General features: G+C 42.6%; 1 protein-coding gene across 2 annotated transcripts in view; it reads right to left on the bottom strand.

Moving 5' to 3' along the window:
- Positions 1-25,284, bottom strand: part of CSRNP3 (cysteine and serine rich nuclear protein 3) — a 161,171-nt gene that overhangs the window by 101,524 nt on the left and 34,363 nt on the right. Inside the window, exon 1 of one of the 2 annotated variants that reach the window (XM_073305689.1) lies at positions 12,100-12,121. The exons of the other annotated variant lie outside the window; for it this stretch is intronic. The gene's annotated coding sequence lies outside the window, so the exon portion shown is untranslated. Of the gene's footprint in view, positions 1-12,099; positions 12,122-25,284 lie in introns of those variants that run through there. 2 annotated transcript variants of the gene reach the window in all.

Genomic DNA, 25,284 nt, shown 5'->3' with positions numbered 1-25,284 from the left:
AAGAAAAGGAGTACTTGTGGCACCTTAGAGACTAACCAATTTATTTGAGCATAAGCTTTCGTGAGCTACAGCTCACTTCATGAATCTGATGAAGTGAGCTGTAGCTCACGAAAGCTTATGCTCAAATAAATTGGTTAGTCTCTAAGGTGCCACAAGTACTCCTTTTCTTTTTGCTATACGGTTGTTACTGAAATATGCTGTAAATTTGCTAGGGACATACAAAGGAAGCAAACCACACCCAGGACAGTGTTCAATGACCATGAATCAGCAGAAGAGTTGTCAACAAGGGATTTACAATACTGTAAGAGGGCTGCCCAAGCACCACTCAGTGGGGACCGCTCAACTCTATGACTCCGTTGCGCAAGACCACACCAGGAGGATTGCTCAACCCTGTGACTCAGCAAAGCCCATCAGGATATGTCTGGGCTAATATTTTCCAGGCACATGGACAACAGGTATAAAATAAGGGACAGTAGCATCATGCCTTTGGCTTTTCTCCTCTCCCACCTACACTGTAAACAACAAGAACACTCAGAAAACAAAGACTTGAACTGAGGAGACTGGTCCCAGGTTTGAGAGAGCGAGAGAGAGGCCTGTGTATTAAGAACTGTAACATCCAATGGGATGAGAAAACTACTAGATCTAAATACTGACTGGTGTAATAAGGTTTAAGATTTAGATTGCGTGCTTATCTTTTATTTTCTTTGGTAACTATCTCTGACCCTTTATGCTACCACTTATAATCACTTAAAATCTATCTTTCTGTAGTTAATAAATATGTTTTATATTTTACCTAAGACTGTGTGTTTTTGTTGAAGCGCTTGGGAAATCTCAGCTCAGTTTACAAAGGCTTGTACATGTCCTCTCCACACTGAGGGAGGGATGGACTGGGTAATAAACTTACACTGGTCAGGCTTCTGACCAGGGAAAGACAGTACAGCTCTGAGGTGCAAGGCGGGAGAGCTGGGGGAACTGGCTGGTACCTTTCTTTGTGTGATTCATGAGTGGCTTTGGGAGCATTCATGCAATCTAGCTGGATGTGGGGCCCTACATGCTGTTGTGCTGAGTGATAGCAGCACCTAGAGGGGTTTGCTGCTTGTCACTAGCAAAGCATTGTGAGAGACAGCCCAGGCTGGAGAGTTAAGGGGGCACAGCGGTAGCCCACTTCCAGGTTGTACCCTAGGGATCCCATCACACACACTTTGAGAAAAAAAAATTTCCTCCCTCATCCACTTGCTAGATCCTGTTTAGCATTTATTCCTCTCAGATACCCAGAGGATGAGTGTCTTAATAAAAAGCTAGACAGACAGATATCCAGACAGTAAAATAAAAAAACAGAGGCACTGTAAAAGATTTAATCTATGAGCCACCAAGTACACCTCTACCCCGATATAACGTGACCTGATATAACACGAATTCGGATATAACATGGTAAAGCAGCGCTCTGGTGGGCGGGGCTGCACACTCCAGAGGATCAGCGCGTCAGCGTGTCTGGCTCCAGCACGCTGCTCTGAATGGCGTGTTATGGGTGCCGGGCCAGGGCCGAGGGGTTGGATAAGGGGCAGAGAGTCTCGGGAGGCAGTCAGGGGACAGGGAGCAGTGGGGGTTGGATGGTTCGGAGGTTCTGGGGGCGGGGCGGTCAGGGGACAGGGGCGTTGGATAAGGCATGGGAGTCTCAGCTTTCCTCCTCCTCCTCCGTATAATCAGATTAACACCACACGGGTTCCACTCCATGAGCCGCTATCACTGATTCAGAGACAGGGGACTGCAGCACTGCAAGCGGCGGCACTTCCCCAGCTCGCTCTCTGGCTCAGACACTAATACCCATGTTTTCGAGGCGGGGAGGGAGGCTGCACTGGCTGTGGCTAGCGTGCCTCCCTTGCCCCCTCCCCTTTACAGCAGCCACTTTCTCTGCTGCTGCCTGACACTCACTGCGGCTCCGCGAACCGCATCCATCCCTAGCAGCAGTGGCAAAGCCAGTGGGCTGGCAGCAGAGCACGACCCGATCCCGCCACCGCACTGCCCCGTGCCACAGCCGTTCACAGCAACTGCTGCAAGCCAGCAGCCCCACAACAAGTGGCACAGTCCGGCCATGGAAACGGCTCCGGAAGCTCCATGACGCCCAGAGCTCCCTGTCAGCCTGGCCCGGGGCACCGCACACCCGCTGTCACCCCCAAGAGGCGCCCACAGAAAATGCTTTTGCTCGAGGCCAAAAGCAAGTTCAACATAACGCGGTTTCACCTATAACGTGGTAAGATTTTTTGGCTCCCGAGGACGTGTTATATCAGGGTAGAGGTGTATGGCACTTTGCCTTGATCTCAGTTGTATCATCAGGGATGAGTGCAAAAGTAGATATTGTCTCTAAGAGACATACATATTTGTTTCTAAACAATAATCAGTTCTTTTTACAAATGAATCCTATTACTAACAAGAGGATGCAAGAAGTAGATGTTGCATATAAAACATTACCGCAAAGTACCCATCAGAAACAACGCCCACCCTCTGACCAGTCAGCATGTGTCATAAACTAGCAAGACTTGGGAGGGTAATTTCAATTAAATCATGAATACTGATGCTCACAAGCAGAGATATTTGGATTATTTAGTGTGAATAATATTCACTTTGAATTTAGGTCTTTTTCTTGTTTGTAAACTAAATTTGATTTTTACAAATCTATTTGCAATGGGTAATTACTTAATGAATTGTTCATGTGAACAAATTTCAGCTGATAGGCGTGCTTGTGAATGATTTACCTTGACTATTCATTAATCGAGGTGCATGATTGGTTACCAAAATCGTATTGTATTGTTTTGCTCCGCTCCCTGATTGGGTGACTGAAACATTTTAAGCAAGAAAGTGATGAACAATGAATAGGAATAAAATGATAACTATACTTGTTTACACACAAATAACCTTGTTGCATGTGAAAATAAGCATTCATGTAAGGGGATAAACATTACTGCGAACAAAAATCCATTTGTGTGAATGCTTTCAAATAATGAAGGTGCGAAACCTGGATTCAACAGCTGTTTGGAATTTAAATGAATGTTCGCTAAGGCTATTTCTACACTTAGAAGCTTAAAACAATGTGCCTTTGTTGCGTTATGCCAACAGGAGAGAGCTCTCCCATTGACATAATAAAACCAGCTCAACAAGCAGTGCTAGTTATGTCAGCAGGAAAGCATCTCCTGCCGACATAGTGCTGTGGACACGAGCACTTATGCCGGTAAAAGGTATGTTTTATTCATATCCGAGCAACAAAAGTTTTGCTTACGTATATGCTAGTGTAGACATGGCGTAACCACTGTTTTGCTGTAACTGGCAGCTCTACTCACAAGCATCAGTTGCCTGACTTAGGCTGTAATGGCTTCACTAGGAGAATATATACGGAGCAAGAAAATTGCACGTAGGGACTTTTCTATGCAGACCAAGAATACAGAATTGCTTATCACTGTGGCAGTGCCAATGGCTTTCTGATTCCGAAAGAATCCTGTGGCCATGACTCCCAGGGGGGTGCAGACATTAACCAGGGTGGTTGCAACTAACTGCCAAGGATAAACCATGACTCTGTGTGTTTGACTTGTCAGATCCCCTTGAAACTCCTCAGAGGCCCAGTTTGAGTGTCAAGCCTGTTAATCTGAAAAACTACCTCCAGAAGCCTGATCTTAAAGCTAATCTTTGGCCTGTAATTTCTGAGTGGGCATGTGGGAGGGCACTCCAGGGCAATGGTCGGGGTCTTTGCCAGCCAAGAAACCTAAAGGATGCCTCCTTTCTGTGCATCTGTCTTCTGTGCCTCATATTGACCCATATGTACACAGAAAATATGCTGCTGTGAGATCTAGTCTCTATATGTCACATCTTTGTTAAATATTCAGGGTAATGAGTCAATGCATAGCAGCTGGTATCAGCTGCTCCCCTAGTGAAGGGACTTATGGGAACAATTTCAGGTGCACATTTAAGTCTCCATATACCATTTTCATCAGCTGGATTCCACTGAGAAATCTACAGAGGGTGCATTTTATTGGTCTTACCTTTCTCCTCATATACCCTCGGTCCAGGCAGAAATTTGTGTCTTTGTGCTCAGTGGGTGCAAACACCATTTGCGCTTTGCTTCTTCAGGCTCAGCTGCCCTATTTAACAGCACAAACCCTATCAACATTTGCCCTGAAATGTATTACTGTGAAAAGTATTATTGAATTTTTCTTATGTAGTGGAAATTCTATTACTACTACTTGGGGAGGGTGTGAGGAGGGAGGACTATTTGCAGTTTCTCTGCCAGGCGCTGATGACAGTAACAAGGGCCAGGTTCTATAAGTCTAGGGGACCCTTTCTATTAAATTAAATGGGTGGCGCAAGTCCTCACAAACGCCATACTTCCACTTTCAGCTCTAACCAACTAAAATTTTATCTCCCTGGTCACATATGTTTCCAGGAGTTTCTTCCCCATTCTCAAGCGCACTCTTGTCCTCTATGATATGAAACCACAAAAAAAGTTTATTCGGAAAAACACAGCCATATATTTAAATAAAATAAAATTACAAATCCCAAACAATGTATGAGAGAGTTACACCCAGCCCCACTGTCTTAGTTAATTTGCCCTACTAGTCAAGGACCAAGAACTCAGTTCCTACCCACCTAATTCTCATTCATGAACCCAATTAGATATCATGGTGGTCAAGTATCCACCAGGAGACTCTCTCTGCCTGTATGCTTCAGTCCAGCAAAGCAAGCAATACCAATTAGGTCCTGCAGAGTTAAATCTGTGCCACTGTCAGACGAGTCCTGCAGAATCTGCTCTGCTGGCCAGGTCCTGCAAAGCCTGGTCTACACAGAGTTCCAGATCTCCTGGTTCTTTTGACAATGCCCCTGGCATCTCAGAGTCCTTCAGCTCTTACTCCTCTTTTTTTTTTTTTTTAATTTTGGGGCTCTGTTACCAGAATCCACTACCTTTTAGCGCAGGGTGGCTTGCTCTGCCCCAAGAAGTATCTCTTATAATTTCTCCCTCATTATATGCACCATCTAATATAATTTCAAAACCACAACACAACCAAATTCCACATAAAGCACCACACAGAAATGCATTGTAGTGAAGTAATAACATGTAAATCAAGCCTACCAGAGCTATGTTTCCCCCTTTCACCCACAAGGGGAAGCAGAGAGTTCCATTCCTCCAAGCCTTCTAGTGCTGGAACTTACATCTGCATAGCATAGTGCCAAATCCTTCTCACATGCTTTTCCTGGGATCATTGACATCAATGGGACTAGTTGCATGAGATAGAAATTATGGCCAATATTCTGCTTGTCTAAGGGCTTTTTAAAGTGACCTTTCCTTTGTACTTATATGTGTGGTGTTTGGCCTCTAAGCTTAGCAAAAGGTGTTTTGTCTATGGTAGAGGTAAGGACAATCAAAGAAAGTGGCTGAGAGGAACTACGGTAAAGGTGAATTTAAAATGTAGCTCATAGCTTGAAGTATGGACAGATCTAGATTTATGATCGCATTGTTTATAGCAGTGGTTCTCAACCCACGGCCCATGTGACATCCTCAGGGTCATACAGGTAGTATACATATTGTGTGGATGCCGCCCACATAACACAGAGAGAGCTGCATATGTGACCCACAATGGTAAATAGGTTGAGAACCACTGATTTAGAGGTTAACGGCACAGCAGAAGCATAAAACAATCGAGTTCCTCCCATATTCTAGCCTCCTGTTCCTGGATTTTTATTTGTAGGCTATTCTCCACATTTCTTCTATATTAATAAGTAGTTAAAATTGTTCCTTTCAACATGGATTTCCTTGCAGTTGTCTACATTTTATTTAATCTCCAAAGGAGTACAGTTCCAAGGAGTTTAGAGATTAACACAGGAGCCTAACCTGTATTACAACAATGCTTCCACTTTTTACTGCTCCCAGGAACTTCTTGGCCAATAAAAGCACAACTCACATGGGACGCTATCCTAATCATGTGCATAAACCATAAGAAAATTAATGCAATGCAAGAAAAAGCAGGAGAAAGATGGAAAATGAGTTATATTACATAATGTATGCAAATGTTCCCAGAATCAATGGTAGTCAAGACTCACTGCATCCATCATATCAATTCTAAGGCAAAAATCAAAGGAATATAAAGGGAGGACATTAAAGCATGGTTACAGTTCAGGAATGCCTATTAATCCTCTCTGTACAGAATTTTCAGCTCCAAACAACTACTGAGCAAAACCAAGCTTCAGATAACAAGACCATCATAAGTCCTATTGTTTTACATGGATGTGAGACCTGGGCACTTACTGGGAGAGAAAAAAAAAGACTGTTAAATACCTTTGAAAATAAGGAGCTGAGTTGAATTTTGGAGTCAGTAAGAGAAAATGATGTGTGGAGAAGATCTAATAGGGAACTATGGGAGGTCTATGGTGAACTAAAGTATAGCGTTTGTAGTGAAATCCCATTGACTTCAGTGGGCAGATCATTTAGTCAGGATGACAGAAGACACTGAAGCTAAGCATCTCTTGGCAGGACAGCCTTGTAGTGTCTGACCTCTTGGCTGACCAAGGAGATATTGGGAGGGATGGAGGGATATTAATGTGAATTACCATCAGAGAGAAAAATATGCTCCTGAAAGAAAAAGGTGGGGATAAGTAGCCAAGAACCTGCACTGTCTAGAGAGTCAGGGAGTAAGTAAGTATATAAACCCTCATGCTTCAGGACATAAAATTACTTTCACTGATAGAGATGGAAGCTTTCCCTACAGAAGTTTTTTCCATAACTATCCATGGTGAAGTTTCTTGCATATGGTGGGTAAGGTGGGAACACAAGGGGTGTCATTTTCCTGAAGGAAAGCTCACATTTCAAAAGTTTGGGAAATGTTGTAATACCTTAACCACTAAGGGCAAAAAAAAAAGAAACTGAATACCTGCATAATAAATTTAGGAGAGCTGAATTGGAAACAATGAGTTTAATGAATTTATTATTTTCTTTTGGGGAATGATACACAGAGTAAAACATTTTGTCTTCACGTATATAATTTGATAAACTTCTATATAATAGAAGAAGTTTTAACAGCTGTTTCACACAGAACAAATACATTTTCTCCTCTTCAGACTTGAACAGTTAATGCAGAAAATTGCTGAAAAGCCGTAGCCTGGCAGCAAGTTGCACTGCACTACATTAGTTTTCTCTTTCTTTACATTACCATCATAATCCTGCATAACACAGATGTAGTGACAGGCAATGTGAGATGAACACTCTCATTATTTTCAGTAGATAAAATTGTTGCTTCTATTTCTAGAGATAAAAAGACTCATGCCAAACTGGCACAATTCCATTACAGCTGTAAAGCTGCCTCTTGTTATACAGGAATCACTTACATCTTGTATTTTTCTAAATATGTTCTGAGATACTTAATAGCCCCATATAAGCTCACCTTATAACTTATCATGCTTGTGTTATACAAGATGCATGAAGCTAGTACATATCATTACTAGACTCTGTCTTGTTTTAAATTGACTTTGCTTTGCATGTATTGCTATGCCACATATTATTTTCAATAAGAAAGTCTTCTATGATTAATTATATTGTTCCCATATAAGGGAACACATTAATATGTATGCATTTTATAATCCATTTACTAATCCATCTGCTTTATTAATAATGTTAATATTTCTCTTTTATAATGAAACAGATACTTATATCATCTCCCCATATTCATTTCAATTAATCAAACTAATATGTAGAGCCTACTTTAAATCACTCTTGGAACTCACTGTGTTGTCATCAAAATGAATTTACTATTAAATATTTAATCCCCTGCAAATTATCTACGTCACTATAACTTGTAATAGGTTAATACTACATATGATGCACATCAAAGGAGAAGACATGCCTCACTCAATACCGTAAAATTAATCAAGACTTCTGATCTCTGGTAAAACAAAGTGCACAGATAATATTTAAAGGAAAAGAAACACATTCAGGTTTGTCATTTGTTCTATTTTCTTGGAACAATCAGGAGACAAACAGAAACACCAGTTTAAAAGCAAAGAAAGGTTAAGAGTAATACAGAACAGTAGTGGTATTTTGCCTATACTGAATACCAGTTAACAACAAAAAAACAAAATATGTGAAGACTGTAAAACTGTTCTGAAAACAGTTTCTTAAATGAACAAATATCCAGCTTCTTCTCCCAAGGATAAAATAATATTGCAAAGAGAAGAATTAATTCTTTATAAAATGAAACCTCTAGTAATGTTAATACATATTTTAAGACAATTATAGTTACACTAATTATTTTGAAAAGATGAAAAAAAGAGGGTTTTTTTATTGAACTAATAGCCTGAAGAGCGTTCACTTATCATGGTTTAGCAAAATTTCATCATGGTGAAAAAAATTAAAGTATTGATTTATACAAAATATGTGAATAAAAGCGATTAAACGATGGTTGACTTTTGAGATGTAATACGTTTAAACTGTTTTCCTTTTATGGGGGGAAAAAGAAGGTATCTTACATTTTAACAGAATATCAGAGACAACTCAACTGCTTTCAACAATCAACATACAAACTATAAAAAGGAGTGCAACTTCATTAAACATTTTGCAAGAAAAAGAATAAGCAAAATGTAATATTTTATTTATACATAGTGAACTCAAGCAGAGAAACTATTAATAAGGTCAGGGCCTGGATCCTGGTCCCATTGAAGTCAATGCCCCTGATTTCAGTGGAAAGTACGATTAGAACTCAAGATGCAGCTCTAATGTCTAAGACCCAGACATCAGTTATTACCTTCTGCCTATTCCTCCTCCCACACATACACTTCTTCCAAGGCTATTGAGCTCTTTTCCACAAACCCGGTGAATGCCTGGCAGCAGCTAACAGAACTCTGGATAAGAAACTATAGATCTATAGTTCATCCAGAATATCTAAATTATTAGGTAACTTTAAAACTAATGGCAATATACTGTAGTTTTATTCAGTATTTCTCCCATTGTCATTATTAAGGGGTAGATATTTTTAGCCAAGAAAAACCAAATCCATCTGTAGCAGTGGGTTTCCAAGGAGACAGAATAATTTAAATACAAGATCTCAGTTTTCATCAACTCTTCTTGGTTACTGGAGCTACATTCAGTTGAAACTCTCATGTTAAAAAAAATATTATTCTGAATGTGTGTGGGATCAGACTGTATAGGCTTAAGATTGTACTTTAAATAGTTTGTCTATCTATAACTTCAGGTACCTGTAATCATTTGTTTTTCAGAGCTCTCTCTAAATATATTTAACAGAAAGTACTAAATTCCTCACAATAAATCAAAATAAAGTTAAAAAATACATGGGAAAAATTTATTTTAAAATATGTAGATGATAATGGTAGATTCAATTTATTATTTCATTTTTTATCAACACTGGTTGGTAAATAGTTTATGTATGTAACATTTCTACTCACATTCAGGTATAAAGTGCAGATATGGAAAACGTTGTTCAGTCTTTTGATAGAACATTTGTGGTTCCTTTATTTTGTTAGAAGCCTTATTCCTTCAGGGTTTTTTAAAAAAATTCTGATAATCATCAACCCTTGCATTAGTGTCCATTCTCTGGAGGGAAATCCTGGAGGCAAGGGCACTAGATTGGATGCTTTCAGCTGGGAAGGGAGGCACAGAATTGGAGAGAGAGCAAAGCCCTCTGCCCTTACATCATTTGATGCTCACTGGGAAGGTTATTGTCCATCCACACTTTTTTTTTTGCTGTAAGAATCTGGGGCATGATCCCATTGAACTCAATAGGAGATGGATCAGACCCTTATTTTTTGTTTTTATTTTTCCATTTTATTGCAATTAAACAGTTTGTTCACCCCTCTATTGTCTTAGCAGAGAAAAGGAGGCTGGGGATGATTTTATAAAACAAAGTATTATAAATTTTCCCACACACTTCTGCACTTGAGGCAGAAAGCACCTTTCCTATTTCCATAGTTCAACTTCATTGTTGCATAAATGGACTGTGGTACTTAGAGATTAAGTATCTATTTTGTATTTACAGCTACCATAGTTTTTTTGTTTGACGGAACAATATTGTATTGTTATACAGAGATTAATGTTTTTTTAATTAGATCTATTTGATGATGAAACTTGCAATATTACTTCAATTCAACCTAATTTAGAAGTGTTCAAAATGTACAGTAATATGTAACAGAAATTAATGTTTTAGAAATAAAAATATCCAATGCATACTGTAAAAAAAAAGTAGTGCTTAAATAACCTCTTCCAGAAGAACTGTGTTCATATAGCCATAACTGTCCGTTAATTTACATATTAAAGTATTTTCTAATAATGTATTAACTTTTGGAAATTCCAGAAAATTTCCATCATCAAATGAGAAAGTGGTAGCCCTTCAAATAGGTCTGTTTCACTTAGATAAATACAGTTACTTCAGTAGCTACACTTGTCCCTTCTACTTTCCTAGAATTGCTATACCCAATATCTTGAATAATATAAATACTATGATTATCTAGCTGCAAACATTTAATTAATTATCTAAGGCAACTGGTAAATTAAATTCCATCACTAAGTTGCTCTGAAAAATACAAAATCTTCTAAAATAATGAACTTTTAAAATAATAATAAATAATAATAATAATAATGAATCATCACATTGAGCCATATCTTGCTAACAATTTTTAGTCACAACTCATTGATTTTAGGGGATTTTATGCTTAAAAACGGATAGTAAATATCACATATATTGCCTATGTATAAAATATCATGCTGGAATATATCAGCAGAAATAGAAAGAGTTAATGGGTGAAATCCTAGTGTCATTGAAGTCAGTGGCAAAGCTTCCATTAACTTCAGTGGGGCCTAGGATAATCAGATGTCCCGATTTTATAGGGACAGTCCCAATTCTTGGGTCTTTTTCTTCTATAGGCTCCTATTACCCCCACTCACACTTGCTGTCTGGTCACCCTAGTGGGGCCAGTATTTCACTCCATAGATTAAACAAATAGAACTATCTAGGTAGGTGTATGATCCCAATTGTAACGATCTTGGAGTTCATTAAATAACAAACCAGTGAATGAAAAAGGAATAAATAATCAAACAAACTGGAGAGCTTCTGTAGTGTGCTGCTGCAAACAGTCATGCAGTGTTCCCAACCCCCACCTCCAGAGCACATCTCCAAATTCCCACACTCACAACACTGTTCCTTATGATGGAGCATCTCCAAATCACAATCTTTCATAAACATATTTCTATATCCATCATTAAAATCTAGGCAGAACTGCTGAAGCAGTGGCTGTTTGCTACAGTCCGTCCTAATGTTTGCGGATTAGGGATCTCCTGATAAAGTACACACAGTTTGTATGAGATTTACTATATGATTTAAGAATTTTTTTCAGCTTGATATACTTTCTTATACAAAAACTATTATATTATTATTCAAAGATGGTCCAGAAGATTACAGTAACATTATTGCAAGCTGTGATGTTTTGAACTATTATTGTAGAATACTGTGTTTTTGTTTTGTAAGGGTAACTGAAAGATATACATCATACTTTGTCTTACAAAAATTAGTTTATTACAGATATGCAAATTACATTCAGTCATTCAAAATCTACAAGTCCTCCAAATGTCCACAAAAATAATTAAACTGTAAAAGTTGCTTTTGGAGTGCATTCATACTATATACAACTCAATTAGCACACTAAATAAAAGTGGCGTGTTTGCTGAAGTCTTTTTTTTTTTTTAACCTATGTCTAAAGAATCTTTTTAGATTTTCCTACACCATATTATTGCTCTTTCCATGTATTACATTGTCCAGCAATAAGTGCTTCTTACTGCACAAAGACCTCCTGGTTACTGAACAGCTTCAGCTGAGACTGACAGCTCGTGCTATCATATGAGAAAGTTGTCGGAGAGAGTCAAACGTGCAACTGATTTCACAGTCTGTGGATCTCTTATCAGATGAGACCTTTTATGAGGGAGCAATACCGAAGCTGCTTCAAAGTCATTAATGCTGTACAAATTACAGAGGTGCTTTCACAAGGATTTTAATAGAACAGAAAATATTGGAGTCAGGCCTCCAAACAGCTATTCAGAAAAGGATTTTTTCCCCTTACCTGTAAATTTGGTTTCTGTATTTCAGCTCCGTCAGAGCTGAAAAGGTTTACTCCTAATGTTACCAACCGTCAGGCAGCGGTCAACCAGTAACTGAGACCTAGCATGCCCTACAACATGCTCTCTTCTTTACTTCCCATTCCCTGCCCCCATCTCCATATTAGCAAAATTATGGGAAAACATAACAAGAGGAGAAAAGAGGAGCACATACAGAAAACGATTTAATAAGCTAACCAGTTCTGCACTACGAGATGGCAACATAAAATAGAAAGGAAAAAAAATTCCCCATTAGTAACCTCCAATTTTACCAGTGAATAGCAATCCCCTCTGCCCTTTCGCCCCTTAGACTGAGTGGGGGAAAAGGGACAGCAATCTGAATATGCTTACTGCTTATCCACCTTCTTAAACACCAGCTCATTTTTTTCAGTTTTTCAGTGCAAAATGCTGCTGTATATTTAAGAACCTGCTTTGAATAGAGAGACAATTTTGAGACTGTGCAGAGAGGGAGGATCACAAATATCCAATCAAATTAGATTTAATTAAGAGTCTGGCATTAATTTCCTACTGCTTTCCAAGGAACAAAAATTAATGATGGACTATAAAGGCCAAGATGGCATGGTGACAGGTGCACTAAAGTGATAGAGGAAATGCGGCGGGGGGGAGCAGAGGGAGGGGAATGCAGGGGAATGGATGGTTTCAAATCTGTAGTTCATTTGTGTTTCATATCAAAATGGTAGCTTCCCAGTTTGCACAGATTCCATTTTAATCTCCAATAGCCCTAAGGATACTTTTGCTCATATGCTGATACAGCTGAAGAATATTTAGCCTATCATACTTTGTGAAAGCACACTAGGGTTTCAAGGTTTCAATCAATGCTTGGATGCCACAGTGATAGGCTCCCTAGAAATACAAGGGAGAGAGACAAGAATTGCTAGACATCTCCTGAATGGATGCCTGTCCTTGCAGCCCAAGATGCAGCTGGTGCTTTCATATTATTTATCTGCATAATTGTAGTGTCTACGAGTCCCAGTCCTGGGCAAAAATCCCATTTTGTTAGGCACTGTACAAACACAAAATAAAGAGGGCCCCAGAGAGCTCACAATCTAAGTAAGAATTCATAAAATGATTGTACAAGGATCTTCCTCTAACCTGCGCACCTTCATTAGCCAGTTAGATCCATTTGTGGTCTCTCTCAAAAATTTTCAGTTCACAGAAATTTTGGTCCTGATTCTGATCTTTCTTATTCCTGTATAAATCAGGTGTCAACTCAACTGAAGGCAACAGTATTAAACTGGCTTTACACTAGTGTAAGGGAGAAGAGAATCAGGCCCAAGGCTTCAGTCTTAGGCCATGTCTACACGACAAAGTTATGTTGATCTAAGTTATGTTGGCCCACAAATTCACATATCCCTCCTCACTCTCCCCCATCTCTGACAGAAGCATGGAGCCTGCACAGCTCTGCACTAGTCATGACCACAGCAAGCACAGGGTGCGTGAACCTACAGTATTTGCAGAGCTGCAAGAGGAGCTGCGAGGAACAGGACAATTCCTAGGAGGCCAGACTGCTGTTGGACATAGAAAAAAACAATTCAATGTTGTTGGTGGTGTTCACAAAGCAGATGGAAATGGTGGCATGCTGGTTTTGGGCCCGAGAAACCAGCACTGACTGACTGGTGGGATCGCGTCATAATGCAAGTTTGGGATGATGATAAGTGGCTGCAGAACTTTCCGATGTGCAAGGCCACATTCCAGGATCTGTGTGCTGAACTCGCTCAAGTGCAGGGACCAAAATGAGAATTGCATGGGCAGTTGAGAAGCAAGTAGTGATTGCATTGTGGAAACTTGCAATGCCAGATTACTACCATTCACTCAGGAATAAATTTGGAGTTGGGAAATCCACTGCAGGTACTGCTGCTGTGAAAGCATACAAGGCCATTAATTTACACTGCTAAACATGACTCTGACTCTTGGGAATGTGCAGAATGTAGTGGATGGTTTGTCAGCAGTGGCGTGATAGACAGCACACATATCCCTATTTTGGCACCAGACCACCCTTGCCACAGAGTACATCAATAGAAAAGGCAACTTTTATGCTGGTGGGTCACTAGGGATGCTTAACCTACATCAACGTGGGCTGATCAGGGAAGGTTCATGACGCACATATATTTAAGAACACAGGACTGTACAGAAAGCTGAAAACAGGGACTTTCTTTCCCGACTGGTAGATTACCATTGGGAATGTTGAAATGCCAATGGTGATCCTGGATCACTTGCTTCCATGGCTCATGAAACTGCACTGGCCACCTTGACAGCAGGTGCTTCAAGTACTGGCTTCAATGAGTGCTTCAAGTACTGGCCCAGCAGGTGCAGAATGACAGTTGAATATGCCTTTCGTCATTTAAAGGGTTGCTGGCATTGCTTATTTACAAGATTGGTCTTCAGTGAGACAAATATCCCAATGGTAATAGTTGCCTGCTGCATCCTGCATAACCTGTGAAGCAAAGGGGTAAAAGTTTCTGCTGGGGTGGAAGTGGAGCGGCTATATCCTGAATTTGAATAGCCAGATACAAGGGCTATCAGAAGAGCTTAAGGCACAACTATACAGCTTAGAGAGGCTTTGAGAGACCATTTTAATAGTGAGCCGGAGTGGTGTGTGTTGCTGTAGTGTGCTCTACCTGGCCTTGCTATTTTGCAGCTTTATGTAAATCTTGTAGTTATTGCTCTGTATGTAGGAATATAACATTGTCAATGCACCTATTAATATTGTTTGTGAATGATGTTATAAGATGGGTGACACAGTGCAACAAGTCATAGTTTGCTGACAACAGCCAGCATATGTTGTGAACTAATAAAGATGAATTATGTTCCAAAATATAGAATTTTATTCTTCAACATGAACCAGCAATTTTTAAAAAACATTTAAAACTTAACAAATTAAGCAAACAGAACCTAGGATGGGGAAAGAACAGTCATGTCCATTTCAGGTACACATGCACCAACCTTGGCTTTCACAGGTCAGTGTATGTGAAGCTGTGATTGTCTTTAATGTCACCTGGTGTGGAGTGGTAAGAGTACTGGCACTGATCTCTGATGGCAAGTGGTATTTTGGGGGCGGGTGTATAGGGAGTTCCCAATATCGAGTTTTCAATGGGCTGCAGAGGCAGGCAAGCAGGGGACTGTTGAATCTGCAGGTCCACCAGAGCCTGCAGCATCTTCGTTTGCTGCCTGAGAAGTACAAGCATGTCCTGTTGCATATCCATCACCTTTTCCTGCGCCTTTCTCCTTTGGGATGGAGTCAGAGTCTCCACCGAGGATGGCACGCTTTTTGTAAAAGCAGCAGGTCTGTGGCTCATCACCGGATCAACTGATGGCTCCCTGGCCTTCTGGCATGCCTGCTGCAGCATCTTTGCTTTCACACGGCACTGCTATGGGCACTTGTCATAGCCATTCTTCTGCAATCTGCCACATGTCCACATTTCTACGGAGTTGTGCCTGCACAGCCTGTTCCCCACAGGCTGTTACGAATTACACCTGAGAGGACACGCACACAACTGCTGCGAATTATACCTTGTAGGACATGCACACAAATGCTACGAATTACACCTGGCAGAACACGCACACAAATGCTGCGAATTATACCTGATAGGTCACGCACAGTTTGAATCTAGGCTGAGGCACATAAACAAAGTCCACAACTGCAGAGTTTCCAAAAGACACTAAGTTTATTACGCTTGAGCGTGGTGCCCCCCTGCTAGCCAGGAGGGGACCCTGAATACAGATTATACAAAGGTTATATACTTTTTAGCAAAGCATGTTGCCCTTGTGCATCGGAAACCTTAGCCAATAAACAAACCCTTGTCTTATTTACCACCTATTCCTGCTTTGTGCATTTCTCGTGCTATACCAGTATGTTAATCATACAGCATGGTCCTAAAGCCATGCATGAGTAACCTTTATTATTAGGATGGGAGGCCTTACGTTAAGGCCAAGAGACAGGGAGTTAGAGACTGACAAAAACCAGATACTGGGAGTCAAGTCAGGCTGGAGACAAGGAGGAGGATTTTCACAGGGATTCAGTATCTAAAGGATCACTCCTCCTGGTGTATGATGTGCTGGCATTTAAACAATGGTGGGCCCCAAACCAAAATGGAGTCACATGTGCTAACTTTTCCTTAACAGTCCTCCCTTTCTTTTTGTACGTCAGTAAGCTATATTGGGGCTGAGTAACCGCGCTGCAGGGTTAGCAACTGCCGACAACACATATTGCAGCATTGTAGGCATACAAAAAATAACGCAAAAACAATAACAGTAAAAAAAAGTAAATACAAAATATGCCGTCCCCAAGTCCCCACATCCGGTAGCCATGAGGTGAGCCAGTCCCAGACCTTCTGGAATCCGGCGCTGGTAGTGTCGAGGCTGATGTGGTGGAATAGGGCTGCCTGTTGCTTGAGGATGTGGATGTCAGTTTTCACCCTATGGTGCTGATTTACAAATACACAACAGCTTGAGTTGACCAGAGCACAAACCCCGCCCTGATTTGCAAGGAGATAATCCAGTGCTAGGCGGTTTTGCAATGTAGTTTGGGATAGCTGGGTGACTTCAATTTGAAGGGCAGACAGAGCATCTGCAGTAGCATTTACCATTAGTTTTAAAGCAGCTGAAATGTTAACTATAGCTTTTTTTTAGCTTGCTTACTCCCAACCATAGCAGAAACCAACGCACAAAGGCGTGAAAGCCTTTGGGCCGTTGAGAAAGGGGGTTTAAAGGAATATTTTGTCTGTCCCTATATACTAGATTGCGGATCTTTTTCCGGGTTAGGTTCTGGTGTACTGTCATGGCGGGTACTATAGCCCCTAAGGTACATGTACCACAGCATCCTGCTGGGAGAACCTTATAGGCTGTGTGATTGCATAACCAATACCAGCCAGACCCCTTGGGGACTGGCCACAGGGTCCTGGAGTAGGTAGAGGGGCCTTCTGCACCAGAGCTGATTTGGGTGGTGTTTTTGCACCCCACAAAATTTCCTACAAAAACTGTATTTTCTATGCCCTTACGTCGTGACACATATAAAGCATAATTACCCTGGGCCACCATATCAATAGACCATATTTGGATTGTAACATTTCAGTTAAATGTAGTGTTTGCCCATAGCTTAGTTTTGAGTGTTCGATTAAGGGGGATAGGTACCCCTACCAACGGGACCCCCTGACCTAAATATGTGGGGGTATGAATACCAATTCAACACTGCGTTTGATTTATACCCTGTTTGATAGCGTGGGTTAAATTTAAGAAGCTATTGCCCTTCCATCCTTGTACTGGACTTGGGAATAGGGAGAGAAACCCCCCCAGGCAAACCATACCAATGTCGGCATCCTCCTTTATACCATACAAAAAACACTACCCCCAATGTAAGTCCAATAAACAGGAACACAAAAAGTTCTGGTGGGCTGTGAAGGTTCCAGTAGCTGGAAAGCTTAGTCCATGGGTTGGTTGTGGTGTTCATTTGTGAAGTGGCTTGTCCAATGGCTTGTCAGGGTCAGTTGGGGGTCCCAGCACCAACTTAACGTAGCTATGATGGATCCCGGAACCTTTACCTGCAAAGGAGTGGTGGCAGATGGTGGGAGCAATGTTTGTGGCTGTAAGGCGTTTTTGGTATTTATACTTGCCTACAAGCACAGGTTTCAGCCTCTGGAATAAACCCACCCCACCACTTTACTTTACATTTTTAAGAATACATCCCACAACTTTCTCCCTGCCAACGTACAATGCTCCGTCTTTGCCATCAAGGCCAATTTTTAGTGTCTTTTGCAGTCAGGAATCCTTGGATTTTGGTGGTTTTAGCAGAGCAGGCATCTTTTCTTTTTTTTTTTTTTTGGAACAGTCACGGTTACTAGGAGAGGTTACTAGCACGTTACCCTGTAGTGCTTTGGTTTCTTTAGCAAATACTGAATGCAGGTTAGCTTTGTCAGTGGACAAGGGAGAGGTTATTAGCACTTTACCTTTTTTTTTTTTTTTGCTGTTCAAAAGGAGGAAAGAAAAAAAACCCAGAAGGAGGGACAGGCTGATCAGTAGTTGAAGTGAAGTTATCTCGAGGTGGAGGGGTCTTTTTGCAGTAAGAAGCATGGGTCTAGGCAGTCAGTTCTTGGCACTTTACTGCGGTGTTGGTAGTTAGCAGGACTTAATAAGGGCCTTTTTAGCATGGGACCAGAGTAGCCTTTTGTTGATGGACCTTTATGTAGACCCAGTTACCTGGTTTTAACAAATGGCGGGTTTGCTCAGGATTTTTGAAGCAGGACTTTTTCTACCTGTAAATACAGAGACCTAACACATTTTATTAATGTCTGGCAGGGTGTTGCAGATTTTACAGCTGCTTGGGCACATTTAAGCCCCCCTTTTTTTAGCTGTTAGCCACATTTTAGCTGTGAGTAGTGTCCTTGGGCAGGCCAGTGTCTTATTTTTGGACCGAGCCTGCCAGCTACAGCGTTGAATTAGCTTGTCCTTTGTTTTATTTTTTTCCCCTTTTTGGCTTTTATTAACCTGCAAAGGAAACTTTTACTTTTTACTTATTCACCTTTGTTTAAAAAGGAACACATGTACAGTGCCCATTATACAGCACTTTAGTCTTATTGTTTAATGTATGCCACATACACCCTTTTAGGAAAATGACTTTATTACAGAGCTTTGGAGCAACAAGCCAGGACAAGCACACCCACTTTTGAGGAGTCCACTTGGTACAACCTCTGGTGTTCAATAGCTTTTCTTCCTCCCCAGCCCTCTAACTAGAAATGTGAGGTAGCCAGAAGGATCTTATGTATAATATGGGGAGTGGGTTACCCTTTTATGTCCTTGCTTCCAAAGACTGTTGGTGTGCTTCAGTATCTAAAAATCACTCCTCCTGGTGTATGATGTGCTGGCATTTAAACAATGGTGGGCCCCAAACCAAAATGGAGTCACATGTGCTAACTTTTCCTTAACAAGGCCCAAGAAATCCAATATCTTCTGTCTACTCATGGCAGGAGCGCATCTGGAGCATGTAGCTGGCTTGGTCAGCTGGGAAGTTGCATTCAACAATGGAGAGCTGATAGGTGTTCTTGCTAAGCCGTGAAATTAGGAAAATTAATTTAAAAAATTCACGGGGCTTTAAAGTGGGATGGAGGGATACTTCCAGTTTACCTGACCCCTGGACAGGAGAGTTCACAATGGTGACTAGAGTGGTCAGCGTAGGGCATTGTGGAACAGCTGCAGGAGACCAGTAATGGTTGATAAGTAACACAGTATCTATCTACACTGACTGTGACTCTACACTACTCAGGGAGGTGGTATTATTAAGTCTGTAGGGGAGCACTTACCTCATCGAGAGTCAAATTTAAGTGAAGACACATCACAACTAGGTTGACATAAGCTGCCTGGCATCAACCTAACCACGTCCTATAGACCAGGTGTTAGGCTATATCTACACTTAAACTTCTGCAGCTATGTTGCTGTAGCGCTTCAGTGTAGCCACTCACTATACTACATCCCTGTAGTTAATCCACTTCCTTGGGAACCAATACCTAGGTCAAGAATTCTTCGGTTATCCTAACACGGTCTACACCAGGGATTAGGTTGATTTAAACTACCTCACTCAGGGATCTGGATTTTTCACACCACTGAGTGATGTAACTGGCTCAACCTTCCTTTTTAGCATAGACCTGGCTTTAGAGTTTGTCTACACTGGGACAGTCACGAAAAGTTAATACACATTTAACTAAAGCACTTTAAAAGTTAATAGCATTAAATCCCAGTGTGAACACTGTTAATCGGAATTTAAATGGCTTTAATTCAGTTTGGCTGAATTCACTTTGCAAGTGAATTAAACTAAACCAAATTGAGGCTATTTTAATTCTGGATGAGGGTGTTCAAAGTGGTATTTAATGTCGTTTAACTACTCCACTTCAAATTCACACTTCTAGTTAATTTGGATTAGTTTGTCTGGATGTCCCCTTAAAGCTAAAGAGCACTGCTCCATTAAGGCCCTTCTAGTCAAAAGATTTCCACTTTAAAAAAAAAATGTTGAACAGCCAGCTGAATATTAGAATAATGAGTGATGATATTTTCTGTTTACAAGTCTTCAAATATGCATCCCACATGAAAAGTAAACCATGAGTACCTCTAAACAAAAGCAGCTATGGTTTCCAGTAAATTATTGATTTTTAACCATAAAATGAGGTCATGGGAATTATCATACTTTGATCATAAAGCAGGGGGTTTTTTTTAGCTGTTGTAAGAAGTCAGCTGATCAGCTTTATTATCTTTAACTGTCAGTGGATTCTGTGCATGATCATTAAGGTTTTGTCTACACAAGCCAAAAAAAAAAGGAAAAGAAAAAAAGGGGTATTTTTCAACTGAGTTAGCTTAATTTGATTGGAAATCTCTCATTATTGCCATTCATCTTAGACATAAAATTGTGATTTATTTGAGCTGGTCATGTTGTAGCCTAGGTTCTAACACAAAAAATATCGTAAAAGCTTATAAATGCCTACATGGAAAGGTAAGGAAGGTTTTCAACTGAGTTTAACTTACTTGATTGAAACATACACCTTTTTGCTAGTGCAGACAGACCCTACTATTAGGCAAATAAACAATCAAGACAGAATACTGCTTAACTGAGCATCTTAATTATCAAGATCATAGAATAAAATGTAAGAGTTAATCTTTTGACATTTCTATAACAAGGGACCAGTCAAAAGCTCATTTTCTTCAAATAGCTTTGACTCATGATTAAGGCTACGCTTTAGTCAGAGGTATTTTAAGTAAAAGTCATGGACAGGTCATGGGCAGTAAACAAAAATTCATGGCCCATGACCTGTCCATGACTTTTAATATACTTTTAATATACTCCTAACTAAAACTTGGGCCGGGGGACCACAGGTGTTGTAGGGGGACAGTTTTGGGGGCGCTGCAGGTGCTGTTGGAGAGGCAGGCAGTGGTACATGGCCCAAGACCTCCGTTGGTGCTGGGGAGGGGGCAGGCAGCAGCACACGGCCAGGGACCCTACTACGGCGGGAGAGATGAGCGGAGACAAGAGGCACGGGACCCCCAGTAGTGCTGGGGTGCGGGCAGCCGTGTGTGGCCTGGGACCCTCGCTGGTACTGGCAGGGGGAGGAGGAAGGAGAAAGAGGGCTGGCGGTGGTACACGGCCAGGGACCTCTGCTGGTGCTGGGGAATGGGGGGTGAGCAGAGCTGACAAGCTCCCTCCTTGGCTCCGTGTGTCCCTGCAGCTCCTAGTGGGAGGGAAGGCCGGGGGGCTCCCCTGCGCTGCCTGTGCCATGAGCTCCAGCTCCGCAGCTCCCATTGAACGGGAACCACAGGCAATGGGAGATGCAGGGGCAGCGCCTGCAAGCGCGGGCAGTGTGTGGAGCCCCCTGACCCCTCCCCCTAGGAGCTGCAGGGACATGCAGGCTGCTTCCAGGGAGCTAGCCACACCAACCGCTGCAGAAGTCAACAGAGGTCACAGAAAGTCACGGAAACCATTACTTCCATGACAGACAAGCAGCCTTACTCATGATGAGGTAAACATACTGCCTCCGATTATTTTGTCTCATCAGTTACAATTAGATATGTTCTGATTAAACTCATGGAACTTCTCAGACATATAACAATACACACTTACATGATACAGAGGCATCTTTCCTATAAAATATCCAGCATTTTAGAGAGATTTCAAGCCTAAAGAATTTTTGCATTTGTTTGGCTTATGTTACATCAGCCAACAATGGCTTATGTTACATCAGCCATCAGTTAACAAAGAGGTACACTCAGAAAATAAACTTCATTAGTTCCACAGGTCACCTACTACATTTCTTTCCCCCACCTATTACATCTTGTATTTAGCTCTGGAAGCTCTTTGAGACAGGGCCCATGAAGTACTTTGTGCCTGGATCGCAGCTAGCACAATGGTGATCCAACCTGGCTGGTGTCTTTTGGTGCTCTGTAATAAAAACAGCAGAGACAATAATGTAGATAAGTTATATTTGGACTTACATTGCTTGAAAGAAAGTGAAACATTGTCCTGGTAAAGATTTCTGCTGTTAAAGTTACCTCTGCAAGCTTTCCTCAAATCTTCATCAGAAGGTTGCCCCAAAAGTTGTGTCTACTGAAAAACTCAGTGTCTAATTTTCAGCACTGCTGGTGGTACTGACTCGGAATGCAGACAGCACTCAGACAATTTCAGCACCATCTCATGAAAACCTGCTTTTACAAAAATAATTTAAAAAAAAATCCATTCCTTCATATTAATTTTTGGCAACTGGAAGACAAGAGGTAAAGATTGAAATTTGGAGACAAAGAACTAAACCAAGTGGAAAAATTAGTGTTCCTTAGAGAATTACTAACTCGTCATTTAAAGTTGTCCCGGTTAACGCTGTTTCATTATGTTGCTGATCAATTAGAGAACATGCTCGTTTAAAGTTGTGCAATGCTCCCTTATAATGTTGTTTGGCAGTCACCTGCTTTGTCCAGTTGGCAGAAAGAGCAGCCCGTTGGATCTAGCTGGTGGGGGCTTGGAACCAGGGTGGACCGGCAGCCCTTCCCCTCCCCACATTGCCACCATCAGCACCCCGCTGCCTTAAGTTCCCTGTGCAGCAGCTGCCCAGCAGGCTATCTACTGCCAGGCAGTTTAGCTATCCCTCCCCCCACTGCCATGTGCTGCTCCTTCCCTCTGCCTTGGAGCTGCTTCTGGGAGCCTCCTGCTTGCTGTGCAGGTGCGGGGGAGGGGAGGAGGAAGAGGGGTGCTAATGTCAGGGTGTCCCCCACCCCCTCACTCCTTTACCCCATCTCCACAGAGCAGGGCGGGGACATGATAGGGCTCAGGACGGAGGGAGCTTGCTGGCAATAGCTGCTGTCTCAACTTGCTGATCTACTTAAAAAGGCAGTGTACTTAGTTTGTCTCACACACGGTGTGTGTCTGTAACTCTCTGCCATGCTGTCTCCCCTCCCTCCATTTGTGCCTTGTAGAGCGTGAGGCTACATTAACAATGTGTTACCCCTTGAAGGCTCAGCCCAGTGCTAGTTCATCATTTAGCAGTAAGGCATACCCTGGGAAATATCCCACCCTCTGACTTCACCATCTCAACCAAGCTTCACAATCATCATTGCTGTGTACAGTATTAAATTGTTTGTTTAAAACTTAAACTGTGTGTGTGTATATATCTACATATATATTCTGACAGGGTTGGGCCAGATGGCTATAGGAGAGTGACAGAAGGCAGATATATTAGCCCCAAGTTAAGTAGGTCCCTTTTCCCTAAGGGAAAAGGTAAGGTAACAGGGAAGGTTTTTTTTTTTTGAAACAGAAAAGAAGTTTATTGGTAACACTTACAAAATTACCAAAGGAAACAAAAAACAAAACAACGCAAACAGAAGGTATAACACAGCAGCTTTCAGGAGGGAGAAGTGTTCAGGCTAGCCTGGGCCCAGAGCGGGGGGCTTCTTCGACACTCGTGGTCTTCCACCCTCCTGAGTTACCTGGTGGCCTAGAGCGGGGGGGGGCTTCCTCGACACTTGTGGTCTTCCACCCCCTCGAGTTACCTAGTGCCGCGCCCAGTGTCACCGATCCTCCCTCTCCTGAGAGTGCCCAGCAAGATGGGCACGGCTGCGGGGTGGGCGGTTTAGGGGTCCATGTATTAGAAGACCCCTCCTAGATGACGGTAATGATGGTATCCACAGCGGCAAAGGCTGGAGCTGGCGTCTCTCGCTCTTCCCCTCAATCAAAGGGTCAGACGGAGGGAACCAGACGGGGTCACCGAGCAGAGAACCCCGGACAGCGCCCACCGCTCCTTGAAAGCGTCAAGGGAGTCGGTGGACGCCGCCCAGAGGAACTCCGCCCGGATACGTGAATGTATTGAGGATTGGAAAAAGGCCCCATAATCGCAGGACGTTTCATGGGCCAACCTCCTCTCTCTGGTTTTATAAATGGCTGTTTTAGCCAAGGCTAGGAGGAGGCTGACCAGGAGATCCCGCGACTTTGTGGGGCCACGGATGGGAAGTGTATAGATAAAAAGGTGAGGGGAGAAATGAGGCCAGAAGCGCAATAGAATATTTGTGAGGAGCCGGAAAAGGGGCTGCAATCTGGCACACTCTAAATATACGTGCGCCAGGGTTTCCCTCACATTACAAAAAGGGCAAGTATCCGGGATGGGGGTAAACCATGTCAGAAACACGCCCGTGCTCACAGCTACGTGAAGGAGCCGCCAACTGATATCCCCAACGGGCCTCGGGACCAAGGTGGAATACAGGCTGGCCCATCGAGGTTGCTCACCCTCCAAAGGTGGCAGGAGGTCCCGCCACTTTGTATCGGGGTGGGACACCAGGGTGTGGGCGTGAAGGGTGTGAAGCGTGAGTGTGTATAAATATTTCTGTGGTGCAATTTGAAAACTGACCGGCTGCAGTTCATGCAGCCGCCTTGGAGTGAAAGGGTGAGGGATTTGTTGGGATCTACGGGGTAGGGGCCCAATGGAAAGGTCCGGCGGGCCTGGGGTAGAGGATGGGCGGGGTGCGCCCTCGCGCAAGGCTCGGTTGACATAAGCCCGAGAAGCGGGGGTCAAGGCGGCCTTCACTTCCTGAAGTATGCGCCAGGGGGTACGGGGGCTGGAGAGCCCCATGCGCCGAGCGAGCGTCAGGGGATCCAGCCAGTCTCTCCGGTCGTAGTCCAGGAGGTCTCCAACCCTCGTGACTTCCGCCAGGACCAACCTCTGGCGCACCGAGCGGGACTCCGCCACCTGCACACAGAGCTGGGGTTGTGTAGCAGGGGCTCCGTGAGGAGATCTGCCCCCACGGTGGCCGCCACGGACCTGGTTGTTAGAAACAGTTTCCAGGTCCGGAGGAGGTCCTGGTAGAAGACCGGCAGCCCAGAGAGGTCTCGCGGAAAACCCCTCGGAGAAAGATAAAAGAGCTGCCGGTCATATCAAAGCCCTTGGAAATGGCGCAGGAAGGCGTACGCCAGTATGCTCCACGCCGAACTACTTGCACTATAAAAGAGCCTCTGCAGGGCCTGGAGGCGGAAAACGCGGACCTGAGTGTACAGACACTTCAGGCCCTGCCCTCCTTCCTTCAGGGGTAGATGAAGAACTCCAACAGGGGCCCAGTGCATTCCTGACCAGAAGAACTCTAGAATCAATCTCCGGAGGTGGGTCAGGAAACCCGGGGCC

The sequence above is a fragment of the Lepidochelys kempii genome, chromosome 11 (genome assembly GCF_965140265.1).
Source record: "Lepidochelys kempii isolate rLepKem1 chromosome 11, rLepKem1.hap2, whole genome shotgun sequence".
Taxonomy (NCBI): Eukaryota; Metazoa; Chordata; order Testudines; family Cheloniidae; genus Lepidochelys; species Lepidochelys kempii.
The sequence above is the reverse complement of the archived record's forward strand: the minus strand, read 5'-3'. Positions and strand labels throughout refer to the sequence as shown.